We start from the raw sequence: 13,605 nt of genomic DNA, 5'->3' as shown, positions 1-13,605 counted from the left end.
TGACTCCATCACCTCCCTGGGCAGCCCATTCCAATGCCAATCACTCTCTCTGCCAACAACTTCCTCCTAACATCCAGCCTAGACCTCCCCTGGCACAACTTGAGACTGTGTTCCCTTGTTCTGTTGCTGGCTGCCTGGCAGAAGAGACCAACCCCACCTAGCTACAACCTCCCTTCAGGTAGTTGTAGACAGCAATGAGGTCACCCCTGAGCCTCCTCTTTTTCAGGCTGCACACCCTCAGTTTCCTCAGCCTCTCCTTATGGGGTTTGTGTTCCAGGCCCCTCACCAGCTTTGTCGCCCTTCTCTGGACACGCTCCAGCATCTCAACATCTCTCTTGAATTGAGGGGCCCAGAACTGGACACAGTACTTAAGGTGTGGCCTGATCAGTGTTGAGTACAAGGGAAGAATAACCTCCCTTGTCCTACTTAATGTCAATCTTTCATCTCAGTCTTACATATAAACTACAGAGAGCAATAAAATATAATTTATTTTTTTTTTACTGCAGTAAACAGTGCCCTTTAGTGGGCAAACAGCTGGTTAGAAACTTCCCTGATGAAAAAAAATCATCTGGAAAAGTTCAAATGGAAGATAAAAAGGGCAAATAAAACCAGCAGCAGCAGTAATAATAACTGACTTTGGGGCAGTCATAAATACTTACTTTGAATGGGAAAAAATATGTTAATATGGACAATGCAACCAAAGAGAAGTACTCCCTCTTTTGGTTCATATTCTCCAACTCCACAATATACTGAATTTAATCTTCCTTATTTCCACTTTGAAAAGACTTTGTAGAAGTGGTAAATGGGCCTCTGAGTCTTTCAGTTCAGGTGTTGTGGGATTTTCTTCTGTATGCACACTGTAATGTCACTGTCTCATAAGCACCTCTAGCTCCAGTATTGTGTTCTGTATTCAACAAAAAGAGATTAAGGTTGTTTTACCCTTTTACCTTTTTTTTTTTTTTTAATGCCAGGAAAGAGACAATCTCATGCATGAATACAGCAATGTGGATCTGTGGATGAACACTAATCAAAGCAGTGTGGAAAAAAGAAGACTGCCTCAAAGTGGCATCAACTATACACTGGTAAGGAGAGGTACACATGCAGAATTTTAGTTATAATCATCACAGACATAAATCAATCAGCCTCTGGGAGATACTCTTACTGTAATGAATTTCCTCAGTGTCTTTTGTTTGGCAACAGTCAGACATACCAAGTGATCAGCAAGAAGAAATGCAACATGACATTTTAAATGCCCTTGTCAGTGTCTTTTACTCTGCTAAAATATACAGATCTTCATTCATATGTAGAAAGTGAGATGGAAAAGCATCTTCCAGTATGTAAATCCATGACAAGTGTGTGATCCTGGGCAGCCCTAATATGAAGAGGGAGTATCTGGCTTCATATGAAGATCATAGTACTAGGAAGAAACCTAGCAGAGTTGCACCTCATGGTAGCAGCTGACACAGCTTTCACAAAACAGCATTTTGGACCATGGCTAACTGTGGTCTTTGAAGACTAGAGGTAGGATACAGTATGTAACTATAGAGCTAATTCATATATAGGAAAGTCTATGCTGCCAAAACTGAGGACATTCCCATGGCACTTGGAAGGCAACTAGTGGCATCTGGGATGGTCACCACTGAGCATCTCATGATATTTCATAGCAGTTAAAAGAGAAACCTGTGACTTACAGCAATGATGAAAATTTGTTGGTGTATGGTGGTGAGACAGCACTTACGTGGTGGCTGATAGCTGTGTCCATGGCAATGTGAATCAAACTGACATCTGGCATCTCAGGAAAAGGGGTATCTCTTCTGAAAAAAAAAAATCCATCAAAACAATAGCTGTTGTTGTCCCTTTTTATTCCAGAAATAGATACATAGATCCATGTCCTACTGTTCTGTCCTGCCTCCCTTATCTCCTCTTCTCTTTTTCTCAGTTTTTAGTCTGTGCCTCAGACATTTCAATTTTGACATCTTTCATTCCACCCCCATATATCTAACTTAAAGTTAGTTTAACTCCTGGATTTAAGTGAAATAATTTATAAAATGTCACAGTTTTAGGCTTGTGTGGGATTGGCTTTCTTAATTAGTGCCTCAACTGTGTTCTTAGTGGAACAGGCTTAAGTCTGCATTGTTCCAATGCATTTCCCAGCAGCCCAAGTGCATTGCACAGTCAGGGTAAAATATATTTTACCAAAAAGGCAGTGATGGCTTAAACTTCTTATCCACTGGGAATTGCTGCTTATTTCAATGCTCAAACAGTATGAAATACAAATATAAGAAGAGGAAACATTTGTGTGAGTTTGGCTGAAAACAAATGTTATTTTGTACAGGTGTGGTGTCAGCATCTGAAATTAAACTTTACCTACAGAGATACAAAAAGCATCATTTTGTATTGCACACTAGATTTAACAGGCTTTAAAGCTATACTTCATAACCAGCTTTGTTATAAATACACTCAAATAGTATCTTTATATATGCATTCGATACCACTTCTCACACTGCAGGCATTTTACTCTTTTCCCTGTAAATCAATCATTTTATACAGGAGAAAGACAGTTCTTTGCTATAACTCCTTTTTGTATTTGTGGAACTCCAATGTTAAAATTACAAATACTGGAGGATTTATCTGTTTGTGTAGCACTCATTTGTGGAATATTCAGATTCAAATTCCCATGTTGGGATTCAAATTACCAGCCTGACTTCTAAACACTTCAGGTTTAAGTTAGGTTCTTAAGATATTCACTTAAAATTTAGAGCATAAGCCAACAATACTATTCCAACCTGTTCAGTATGTTAGTATCTCATGACCTAATTATAAAGGTTGGTTTTTTTAATTGCTTGAACCTGTAGATGGTAGAAGTCTCTGGGACACTGTTGAGGCAACAGAATAAGGAACATATAGTCATTTATTTTTATAAAACTGAAGTATCTTGGGCATGTCTAACATATTTTATTAGAATGAACTCAAACTGTCACTCCAGATATTTTTTTCACACTCACACCACTACTCTACAGTATCTACAAGCTGGGAAAATGAGTCTAAAGAATCACACTCAGCACTAGACATAAGACCAAGAACACACCCAAAATCCTGTCTGCTGCTGCCGTTCATGTCGTGGTGGAAGCACAGGAGGATTGAACAGTTTGAGAAGTGCAAATACTGAGGCTTCCTGCATCACAAATGACAAGGTGAAGTTATCCTGGATAACTAGGTGGTGATTTATTCATGGCTGTGGAATCTGGAGAGAATTTAAAGAGATCCTTTCTTAAAGACAGGTAAGTGGATAAAGTATGTGATACAAACAAGGTTGACAAAGATGAATTTTGCAGTTTGGTCATAGAAAATAAAAAGGATGAAGTCTTAAAAGCCAGACCTAGATTCTAAAAAAGGTGTTTAGATATCTATCTCCCATTCAAATGAGTAAGAGGACTGAGACCTAAGTTTAGAAATAATTAGGGCATAAAGAGAGATAGTTGTCTATCTAGGACAGTGGGGAACACTGAAGAAAGCCTAAAATACAAAGTTCTGTTAGGAAATATCTCTGACTTTTTTCTTTTTTTCTTTTTTTTTTTTTTCCTGCATAAGCAGCTTTTTCTGTTGGGTACTGTTGTGCTGAGGTGAACTCAAGCCTCTGTCTCACAGATCACAGCTGCACTAGTGTGAGGGAATGGGATGAAAGTGGAATTTTATAAAGTTTTTCAGGCATGAAGTGAGCAAAAGATGGAGTGAAGAGCATGTTGAAAGGTGAATAGGAAAGAATAAATGGAGAAAGGAGACAAGAAGTGGTCTTTGAGGAGTTAAATGCTGCAAATGAAGAATTAGACTGCAAATAAAGATCTTGTAGGGTTTCAGACTTATGCATTAACCGGGATAGTAAGAATCTAAGTATTTAGCTTTGTGCCCAGCTTTTGAAGAGGTTCATGAGCTGCAGTGACAACCAATGATATAATCTACTTCTATGCTGAAGAGTCCAAGTTACAACCAGACTATCACAACTGACCTACTTGACACACCTGACACTAGTCTCGGTGGAGACACTAAGGAATAGATGGGAGTACAGCCTGATATCTCTGTCTGTGGACAGTCTTTGCAGAACAAATTCATGTTTTGGAGAGTACAGGTTGTACTAAGCACACACTTCAGTCCCCTGGATGCAACAGAGTAGCAAATTTCACCATGCCACACACAGAAATCAATCTTTATTAATTTGATTTGGGTAAAAATCCAGAAGAATCCATAGCAGTGTTTCTTTAAGAGCTCTTTCCCCGTTTCTCTCCACAGACTGCCCAATATACTCAGGCTATCAGCACTGAGCACTATTTCGTTGGCACCAAGCCCCTGCTGCCCAGTTCATGCTAGTGCAAGTCAAATCATAGGACAACATAACACCATTGGGCTGAGAACATAGAGGAAGGAGCTCCTTTGTCAGATGTTTTTGCAGTAATTTGCAGTAATTCTTTCAGGTAGACTCCATTCTTGAGCCAAACAAATTAACCACTCTCTCTTTGTCTGTTTTGTAAACCAGCTAGTGAATTCTGCCTCTTTTTGCCCAGCCAGGGAATGGATCATTTAACTACGCTCGTCAGTGGGCTGTTCTGTCCCTGCGTGACATCTGCTGCACTTTCCATAGCTTGAAGTGTCCATGGACTTTTAAAAGGAATGGTTCAGAAGTGTCTTTGAAGATGTGAATTATTAGTTACTGTTACATCTGCTACAACATCCTTATTTTGTAGTTGTTATTTTACTTTTTCTTTTAAATACAACTAAACAGGTTTTGGAGTGTAAAGTGTAAAGGTTTTAATTCATGTTTAGGTTACAGCTAGCCAGATAAGGTAATAGGACTTTAGTACAGTTTTTGAAGGTAATTTATTTTTGTATGACAATAATCTGACATTTAATCTCCCTCACATTTTAGAGGCTAAACTGTAAATGAGCCTTCACATAAGACAGAAGTGTTTTTCTGGCTGCTCCAGTCCAACTCATGCTTTTTGCTGTTGTAGTATCTGTGTACACGCTTTTTTTGTCATCACCTGAAAATTCAGACATTTACTGTTCAAAGCCTTTGTGTTATTTATACCTTGTTTCTCTATTACTTGATGTATGGCAAGGGTTTTATTAGTTAGTGCGCTTCTAAACCACATTTATGCTCTATAAAGTAAGCCTAATATTAACATTTGAGATTTGACATTTGAATTTTCTTACTTAATTCATATTAACATGCTTAATTTTTTTTCCAGAGACCTTCATTGCTTCATCTTCAGCTATTTACTCAGCAGCATCCTTAACATTTACTGTGTCCATGAGATCACCTGTCACAAACTTCTAAAGGCTATTTGGGACATACAGCTGTCAGTAAGATGCTTTGAAGGCAAAAGGTTTGTGCAAGCGTAACTCAGGAGAATCTTAATCATTGATGAAGGAGAAAGAATCCCAAGAGCTGAGGGTGAGGTTGACAGTTGGAACAAAATATATCTTATTTTATTGTGAATGGAAAGAAATCTGATATTTGCATCTGCAAGAGAATGACCTGGAAGCCCAAAGTGACATAGCACTAAATAACTTTTCAAATAGCTATCTGAGCTGTGTCAGGATAATGATGCACTGTCTTCACAGGGCAAGAGCTGGTGATTCAGTCCCTGTGAGATGCAGGTGGCTCATGACTCCACCTGGATATAAAAGTGGATGGTGTAGCTCATGTAAGAGACGAGCTTTCTGAAAGCTTATTTAGTGTGCTTAAAGAGTGCCAGAAAAGCTTTAGGAAGGGGGCAACCTGGCTCTGTACAGACTCTCTTTCTGTCAGTGGAAATGCTGGTAACAGTAGAGAGGGTAGGAACTAGCACATTGTATGGTCACACCAGCACCTGTGCCAGTATGCAGCTTCACAGCTTTTAAAGTCACAAGGATGTCATGGTGGATGAGTTCTTGTCCAGGACAGCTCCAGGCTTCCAAGTTGTTCAAGTCTCCTTAGACAGCTTCATGTCAAGGAACAGTAATGAATAAGCAAACTTACAGACCCATCAAACTGTACACAGCAGCAAATCTAGCTCCTTCTTTGGCTCTGCTGGAAATAATTAAAATAAACAAGTTCAGTTTCATAAAAATGACTTGTCATTCTTACACAAGAACAGACGAGCTGTCTATTGCTTCCTTAACTAATCATCTTTCCTAAACCTGACATTGGTCTGATCACTAATAAATGGTTAAACAGATGGGTGGATTTGCTGTCCTGGCTAGAAAAATCAAGTAATAGTATCAGCAATTTTTGTTGTACTTCTTTCTATGGTAATGGAAGAGTGCTGCATGCAACCCCATGCAGAGAAAAATTGACAATAAGGAACATCTTACCATAAAAATTAGACCCTCTGTCTGTGTCATTTCCTTTGGGTTGAAAGCTCTCTCCATTTTCTATTTTGAGAGACAAAATATTTGTCTGAATTGCTTCAAAGCATGCACTAGTTTCTTCTATCAACTGTGGGAGCACATCCCATATTTAATTGAATTATTAGATTTGTTTGGTGTTTCAAAAATAAGCAAAAAGCTCATTACAGGAAGAGGTGCAAGTCCTTAAACTCTGCCTCCCATAGAATGTATTTTAGGTAGTGTAAGAAAGTAACCTACAGTATGGAATCACATCCCTAACTATTAAAGACTGCTGGAGAACTCAGAAAGAGCCCTTGTGTAATAGCTTTTTGTGCTGTGTTTTCTTTATGTCTGGGCAGCTCAGTAAAGAAGCTGCTGCATGTTTTATTTTAATCAGTTATTACAGAGAAGTCATTAAACAACCCAACTTGGCAAAATCTTGCTTACATGCTTTTTGCATTCCAAATCCACAAAATGTTTAGATATAATCTCATTTCATTAATACTGCCAAAGCAAACCTCTTTCATTAGATTTCTTTCATTTTTTGCTTTAAATAATGTTTTCATACCTTTTCTGCCTACATAGGCTTCCCAGTTCAGTCTCTTCTCTATAATGCTACTAAGATTAGTCAGGTTGTCCTGTGGAATCATAACATCCCATAAAGCTTGGTATGAGCATTTAGCAGACTATGAACTAGAAATGGAGAAGGGAAAATGTTTTGGTCATTTTTGTCATCTAAAGACAACATTCAGAAACACTTGCACTTATTCTTCCAGTTCTGCAACAGTCTGGATTTTGACATAACACTGAAAGTTTTGCCAACCTTGTGGCCTGTTAGTTTCATTTCACATTTCTTCTTGTTGAGCTGAATCACCAACTCTTGCCCTCTGAAGACTGCATCATTATCCTGACACAGTTCAGATAGTTACTTGAAAAGTTATTTAATGTGTCCAGACACCTACACAATCCTCTTTTTAACTAACTCCTTTGTTTTATAAGAGTACCACCATGGGGCTATGGAACGATTTGAGAAGGACTTAGGGACAAAGAAAGTGCCCAACTCTGTTCCTGTAATGTACAGTCTCTAGGCATGGTGATAAACACCTATCTCAAATTCCATAGGGCAAATATTTTCTTCTAGAGCAACTGCTGCTCCACAACCAATGTGGCAGTAACTGCACTTGTTCTTAGCTCTGACCAAGAGTTATCTTCATCTCTTTAATTTATTTTTATTTATGGATTTTTGAAGGCAAGGGAGGGAAACATAAAAAAAAAAAAAAGAGAGATGATAACATCAGTTTTCCTAACTGGTAAATAGTTAAACAAGTGTCCAATGAAACTTCTTTTTGATGAGGCAAAAAGCAGTGATCTAAGACTGCTGTGTCATGGTATTGACTGCAAAAAAGTCAAGGAGTCTTCAGTTCTTGAGAGAGGTTCTGGTTTACAGAGCTGTGCTCTGCTTTGGATGCACAGTGATGGGTGTAACAGCATGACACCACTGAGAGTCCCATCTCCTCTGGCTCTTGGCTTTATCTGATATACAGAAGAGTATTAGAGAGAGGAGGAAGCTCCACACAGCAGAATCACCATCAGGAGAACAGTACATTGACACTGACAAGCACATTTTCTCTGTCCTTTACATCTTGAGTTAGGCCATCCTAACTATCCCCCTGAAGAGCGATCCAGGTGACCATCACTGTATGAAGCTTGACAGAGCTGCGAGCTGAGCAGAAGCTGCCTTCTGACTATACCAGGCTAAAAGTTTATGTCTGGAAGCAATGAAACATTGTCCATTGTTCTTTAAATTATTAGGATTTGGAAAATTGCAACCTAGAACAGGAGTAGAGAAAGAAGACAGGTGATGTGCTCTGCTCAGAAAGTAAACCATAAGGAGTGTGGATGAGAATGTTACTGAATGGTGCTGGAAAGCTCAGGAAAGAACTAGAACAACTCTTATTCAAGAGGTTTCAAAAGAAACCAGCCATTTAGATTGCCTGAGGATATATTGTTGATAAAACATCCCTGGAAAAGTAATACTTTACTTTCTGGAATACAAAGCATTCCAGAAAAATGGAAGCAAGACCTACCAAAGTCACCCCTCACTAAAAAGAAATATTCCAAACATTCTAACAAATCTTGACTGTACAAATGTGTAAATTAGATTCCCAGTAATGAGATCCACCACTAAACTCAATTTCCTGACATACTCTGTTAGAGGATCACTTGGAAATAGTGATTCAATTTTCCAGAAGTTACTGTAATTTGCTTAGAGTGAAAAGTATTTACATTTTGCCCAGTTCCAATAGTTTGCTGAATTCAAAAGATGCAGAATCATTGAAGCTGGTTGTAGTGACCAAAATATTTCAGTAATATTTTCCCCATTAATCATGTAGACACAGGAAGTTTTTCAGAATGGATAAAGCACAAATCTTTTTTGATGTGCCTGCTTCATGTCTCCCCCACAGACATAGTTCTGAACATTCACTGTTAATCTCCACTCAGAAGATTTGCTTCAAAAGATATCTGCTGGAGTGTGCAGCTGGAAACTTCCACTTTTCTGTGCAAGTGCTCCTGCTTCTGAGCAAAGTTCCCCAGCTATTCCCTTATGAATGAGTCTAGATACCAACACTTCCAACCTTGGCAGGCAGCAACCTGTCTTGTTTGTTAGATTAAGAGTAGTTGGGAAGGAAAATCAGTAATCCACAGCTCTTCTATACTGTAAAGCCTTGAAGGCCTTCAAACAGTAATCCTTAGTCCCACAGTATATTCTCTGCACATCTTTCAGGCACAGGGTGTTGAACTGCACAGGCTTTGGAATATCTTAGCAGAACACTACTTAAAAAAAATAGCATATCCCTAAGCTGTCACACAATAGATTTATTCAGTCCAATCCCACTATAATTAGTTTTTACAGCTATTGGAACTCCAGAAGTGTTGTGGAGATATAAACACTTAAGTATGTGGGTTTGCCATACCTCTTCCGCAGCAGCACAGTGCTAGGTATTCTGTCCAGAACACTGAACTGCAAAAGGTTGGTGTTTCTGTGCATAGCAGAAGCAGTCTAGTGCAGACTGGGATACCCTGTCCTTAAGGGGAAACAGGAGTGTGGGTAGGGATAATTACTGTAAAATAAAAAGGGACTGAAAAGCTCCTTTCCAAATCTTCTGTTCCTCTCTTTATTTCAGAATGCAACAACTAAGACCTTTTCCTGGAGCCTAGCATATTATTTTTGAATATTAGTCCCTGATTATTAAGAGCATTAGACTTCAGGGATTTACCTAAGGGCAGCTGAAGTACAGGAGACAATTTTAAGAGCAAGACTTCAACAGTATTTGATATTCCAAGGAGAAGATGGTCAGGACTGCAGACTGCAAAGCAACACTACAGTTTTATTGATCTCCACATGTATGCCTGTAGTAAAACTGCATTTGCCCCTACATTGAAAGTTAAGCGCTTAAAGCAGGAGTATTTTTCCTACAGATTGTCAAACATTTGTATTCCAGATAGGCTTTGCTTAATGCTTGTTGCACAGACTCATGCCTGTTTGCAGAACAACCAGCACACAGACTTCCAACTTTGCTAACTGGCAGCTTCTGCACAGGGTTGCATTATCCTCAACCAGGGCTCTGTCTCCTCAGGATGCTCTGTATTTATCAGATTGTCCACTGAGCTCTTGAGCTCCTCCCCAATAACAGGAAATAGGGTACAAGCTAGAAAGGTGGGGTGGGATATTGACTACAATGACAGTGAAGCTGTCTGAATAAAACCAAAATTGTGCATTCCGTCATCTGGTTCGAATGAACTTGCAGAACCAAGGTATTGCTGGTTAAATTTCAGCAGCCTTCAGAAAAAAAAAAAAATCAGTCAAAACCATTACTATCAGTTTTAAATCTATTTATTGATGGAACTTTAGTATTCTGACCAGTCAGTTAAGACTCACAGGAGCTGTGTACAGACAACCAAAAGTAACTTCCCCCCCCACATACCTCTGATATGTCCCTTATCACCATAACGTAACTGTCAGGGGCTCCTGTGATGAATTCTAGGTTAAGCACTTTTAGAAAACACACAGAAGTAACTGCATTACCACTTGTATCTTGAGACACTGCTTCTATGCCATCATCTACATAGAGAAGAAAAAAAGTGGTTTAAATAATATACTAAAAGGAGCAGGTTCAAGAAACTGGCAGCCATCAACTTTTCCTGTACAGCTCCTGTGAGCTTCTACACTTTGACACTAGAATGAATCCACACATGCTTGTAGCATTCAAGATTCTTCCATGTAATTGCTGAGAGGTGAAATGCACAGCATTCTCTGTACAGTTTGTACATTCCACATCAACATCAACAATTAACCATCCACTAACAGAATTTACACAAAGTGCTCTTTTATACCATTTAAACCAGGTGAGCAATACAGTAGAGCCACAATCCGAGTTCTGACAATCCAGTCTAGAAAGTCACTCCCAACATCAGACAACAGGCAGAGTATGAACAGATAAATTATTCAGCAATTAATCCTACACACTTATAATGCACAAGTTGTAATGAACCTCAGTTACTCTTGAAACTTGGTAAAGTTGTTTGCCTAATATGGTAGCTACACCATATGGTACACTACTGAGAGCATCGGAACAAGGACATGACAAGTTCTAAGGCTTTATTTCCAGTTTAATATGCAACTGTAAACTACACTCAAGCTATCCTAGAATGCAAGCAGTAGAAAGATACAGGCTGCTCTGCCCCTCTGCAGCGACTACTGCTACCACTTGATAATTTCATCTATCTCATGTCACTCTTCCTCCATCCCTTCTGGGGCACTGTGGCCCAGCAATGGGCTGTGCTCTGAACAAACTTGCAGCCACTCTACCTTCAGGCTATTTTAGCTCATGTCTAGCTTTCTACCCTTAATAAATCACGTAAGCAGCTGACATAGAGTAGCTTTTCCACTGTAAAGGGAATGTGAACAGACTTCTATTCTAGATAGACCTTTGGTATGTTGCTTATAGAATTTCACTATAGCTAAAACTAGCAACTCCACTGTAGCAGCAAACTGGTTGGGACTACCCTCATTGAAGCAGCATTCCTGCCTTTTAAAACACAGGCAAATGGACCTACCATGTCTGTAAGACTGCAGCCACTATATAACATTGTAATTTGGAAAAAAAATTAAATGGAAGTAAAAAGCAATTTGGTTTGCTCCTCCTGAGTTTCAGCTGACAACAGAGATGCTGCAGAGTACAAAATACTGGAGAACAAGACAAAAAAACATTAACACAAAACTTCTCAGAACACTGAGGCATCCCATCCAGTGATGCCATCTCATGAAATGATCCATGCCTTAGGAAAAGCTCATTGTTGTAATTTTTATTCAACAGCTCAAGTCTGCTGTGGGAAAAGATGTGAGTAACAAGAACAGTAATATCTCTTTACCACAGACTGAATTTCTAGGAGGTTTTCTCTAAAGACATTTACTCACCCTAGTATGTAAGGCCCATGTATGAACAACATCGATCTGTCAGTTATTCTGTTTCACCTGCAAGCTTTTGGTGAACAGCTTGTCCCTTGTTTACACATTCAACTATCTGGAACTGGTTAAGGTGTGGTGAAGTACTTCAGCACTGTTCCCACTGCTCATGGGGCCAGCTAGCAAGCAAAGCAATTTATTTCATCTTACAGTACTACAAGTTAGGCGATCACCATAAATACGTAATGCAGGAAGCGTTGACACCCATGTTTGGGCAACTCTAAGTACAGAATACTTCGTGTCTGACCTATTTAAAGCAATCCCTCTCGCAGGTAACTCACAGCTCTTACTCTTCAAGGTCTCCACCTCCTGAGCCTTCAGTCACTGCCAGTCTTTTCTGACCATCATCAGCCAGCACATTAGCAGGTGCTGAGCTGATCCCACTGCAACACAGCTCCAGCCTTTAATTCCACCCATTCCCAATCCGTATGAGCAAATCTTATTTTATAATACTGAAACAAGAGATGCTATTTAAAGCTTGATACCCCTTTAAAACTTACCACACGTTACGATTTATCTTTCAGTTAATGTTCCATTATCTCAGTTTTCAAGGGAAACAGTGCCTGGCAAAACAGAGCATTTATTAAAAGGCAGGTTGTATTTTTACGTTAACTATATTTGCTTCCTTTATGATGGTTGCACAATAAGGTCAAAGTGCAGCTCCCTACAGTAAGGCCGGCACTGAACAAGACGGGTCCACCTGCAGCCAGCGCCCGGCTGAACACGGCCGCACCCCTCCAGTCGCGGCCGAGGCTCCGGGCCCAGGCCCGGCGCAGTGGGGATAGGGGTACGGCCCTGGAACCGGCGCACACTGCACCGGCTCCCGGCTCGGTGCCGTTCTGCAGCTGCACGGCTCTCCCCCCAAGGGTTAAGCGGCAGCGGGGGTGTAACGCACGCTGACACACAGGCGGGGATCGTCCCCGGCGCGGCAAGGCCCCCGCCTCGCCGTGCCGGGCTCGGAGCTGCGAATGGACCGTTTAAAATTGTCATCTCCCTCTCTTTTTTCCCCTCCCCTCTCCTCTTCCTCATTCCCTTCCTAGTGCTGAAATCGCAGCCACCTTGCCTTCCCGGGGCTCCCCTCAGCGCCTCCGCGGCCCGTCGTGCTGAGTCAGGCTGCTCAGGCCGCGGAGGGAAGTCTGCAGCCACCGCGCCTGACACAGGTCGGGCGGCTCCCGCCCCCGCGACCCGGGTGGCAGGGCTGCATGGAGGGACTGCAGTGCTCGGTCGGACAGCACTCCGGGGCAGCCTAACTTTAACAGGGGCTGAGCAAGGCGCAGGGGCCGGCGCGCTCCTCCTCGTCCCGTTGCCCCCGCCCGAGGCTGGGCGTGGGGCCCGGCTACCCTCCGCCCTCCGTTCCCCCCCCGCGCCCAGCCGGTGGATCAGTTACACGCAGCTGGCACAGGTGTGGGGCGCCCTTCAGACTCGCGCCGGCGGGGGAGACCCGGACGCAGGGAGCAGCAGGGAAACATGCAGCCATTTTGGGCCGAGGCAGACAAAGAGCCGCGGCCGGCCTCGCCGCTCCGCCAGCCGCCCACTCGGCCTCGCCCGCTCCCACAGCCGCGGACGGCCAACCGTGCGCCGCCCGCTCCCCGCGCCACCCGCCCGCGGCCGCCCCGCCACGCAGCCGCTCGGCCGCTGCCGCCCAACTCGCAACTAAGAGTTCGCAGCCATTTGCCCTGCCTTTTATAGGCGGCCGGCGGCCAATCAGCGGC

General features: G+C 41.7%; 2 long non-coding RNA genes across 4 annotated transcripts; both read right to left on the bottom strand.

Moving 5' to 3' along the window:
* Positions 1-601: 601 nt before the first annotated feature.
* On the bottom strand, positions 602-3,167 carry LOC135188243 (uncharacterized). The gene is made up of 3 exons (XR_010307633.1): positions 3,089-3,167; positions 1,739-1,814; positions 602-904 (listed from the first exon to the last, which is right to left on the bottom strand). It is a non-coding gene; the product is annotated as an uncharacterized LOC135188243 (long non-coding RNA).
* A 1,021-nt stretch (positions 3,168-4,188) lies between these two features.
* On the bottom strand, positions 4,189-13,491 carry LOC135188242 (uncharacterized). 3 transcript variants are annotated; one of them, XR_010307632.1, is made up of 7 exons: positions 12,952-13,491; positions 12,394-12,456; positions 10,353-10,489; positions 7,190-7,251; positions 6,935-7,059; positions 6,352-6,411; positions 4,189-6,067 (listed from the first exon to the last, which is right to left on the bottom strand). It is a non-coding gene; the product is annotated as an uncharacterized LOC135188242 (long non-coding RNA). The 3 variants fall into 3 exon arrangements; XR_010307631.1 differs by lacking the exons at positions 6,352-6,411; positions 7,190-7,251 and adding an exon at positions 9,342-9,452; XR_010307630.1 differs by lacking the exon at positions 6,352-6,411.
* Positions 13,492-13,605: the final 114 nt, after the last annotated feature.

This window comes from Pogoniulus pusillus, chromosome 29 (assembly GCF_015220805.1).
Source record: "Pogoniulus pusillus isolate bPogPus1 chromosome 29, bPogPus1.pri, whole genome shotgun sequence".
Classification (NCBI taxonomy): Eukaryota; Metazoa; Chordata; class Aves; order Piciformes; family Lybiidae; genus Pogoniulus; species Pogoniulus pusillus.
The sequence above is the reverse complement of the archived record's forward strand: the minus strand, read 5'-3'. Positions and strand labels throughout refer to the sequence as shown.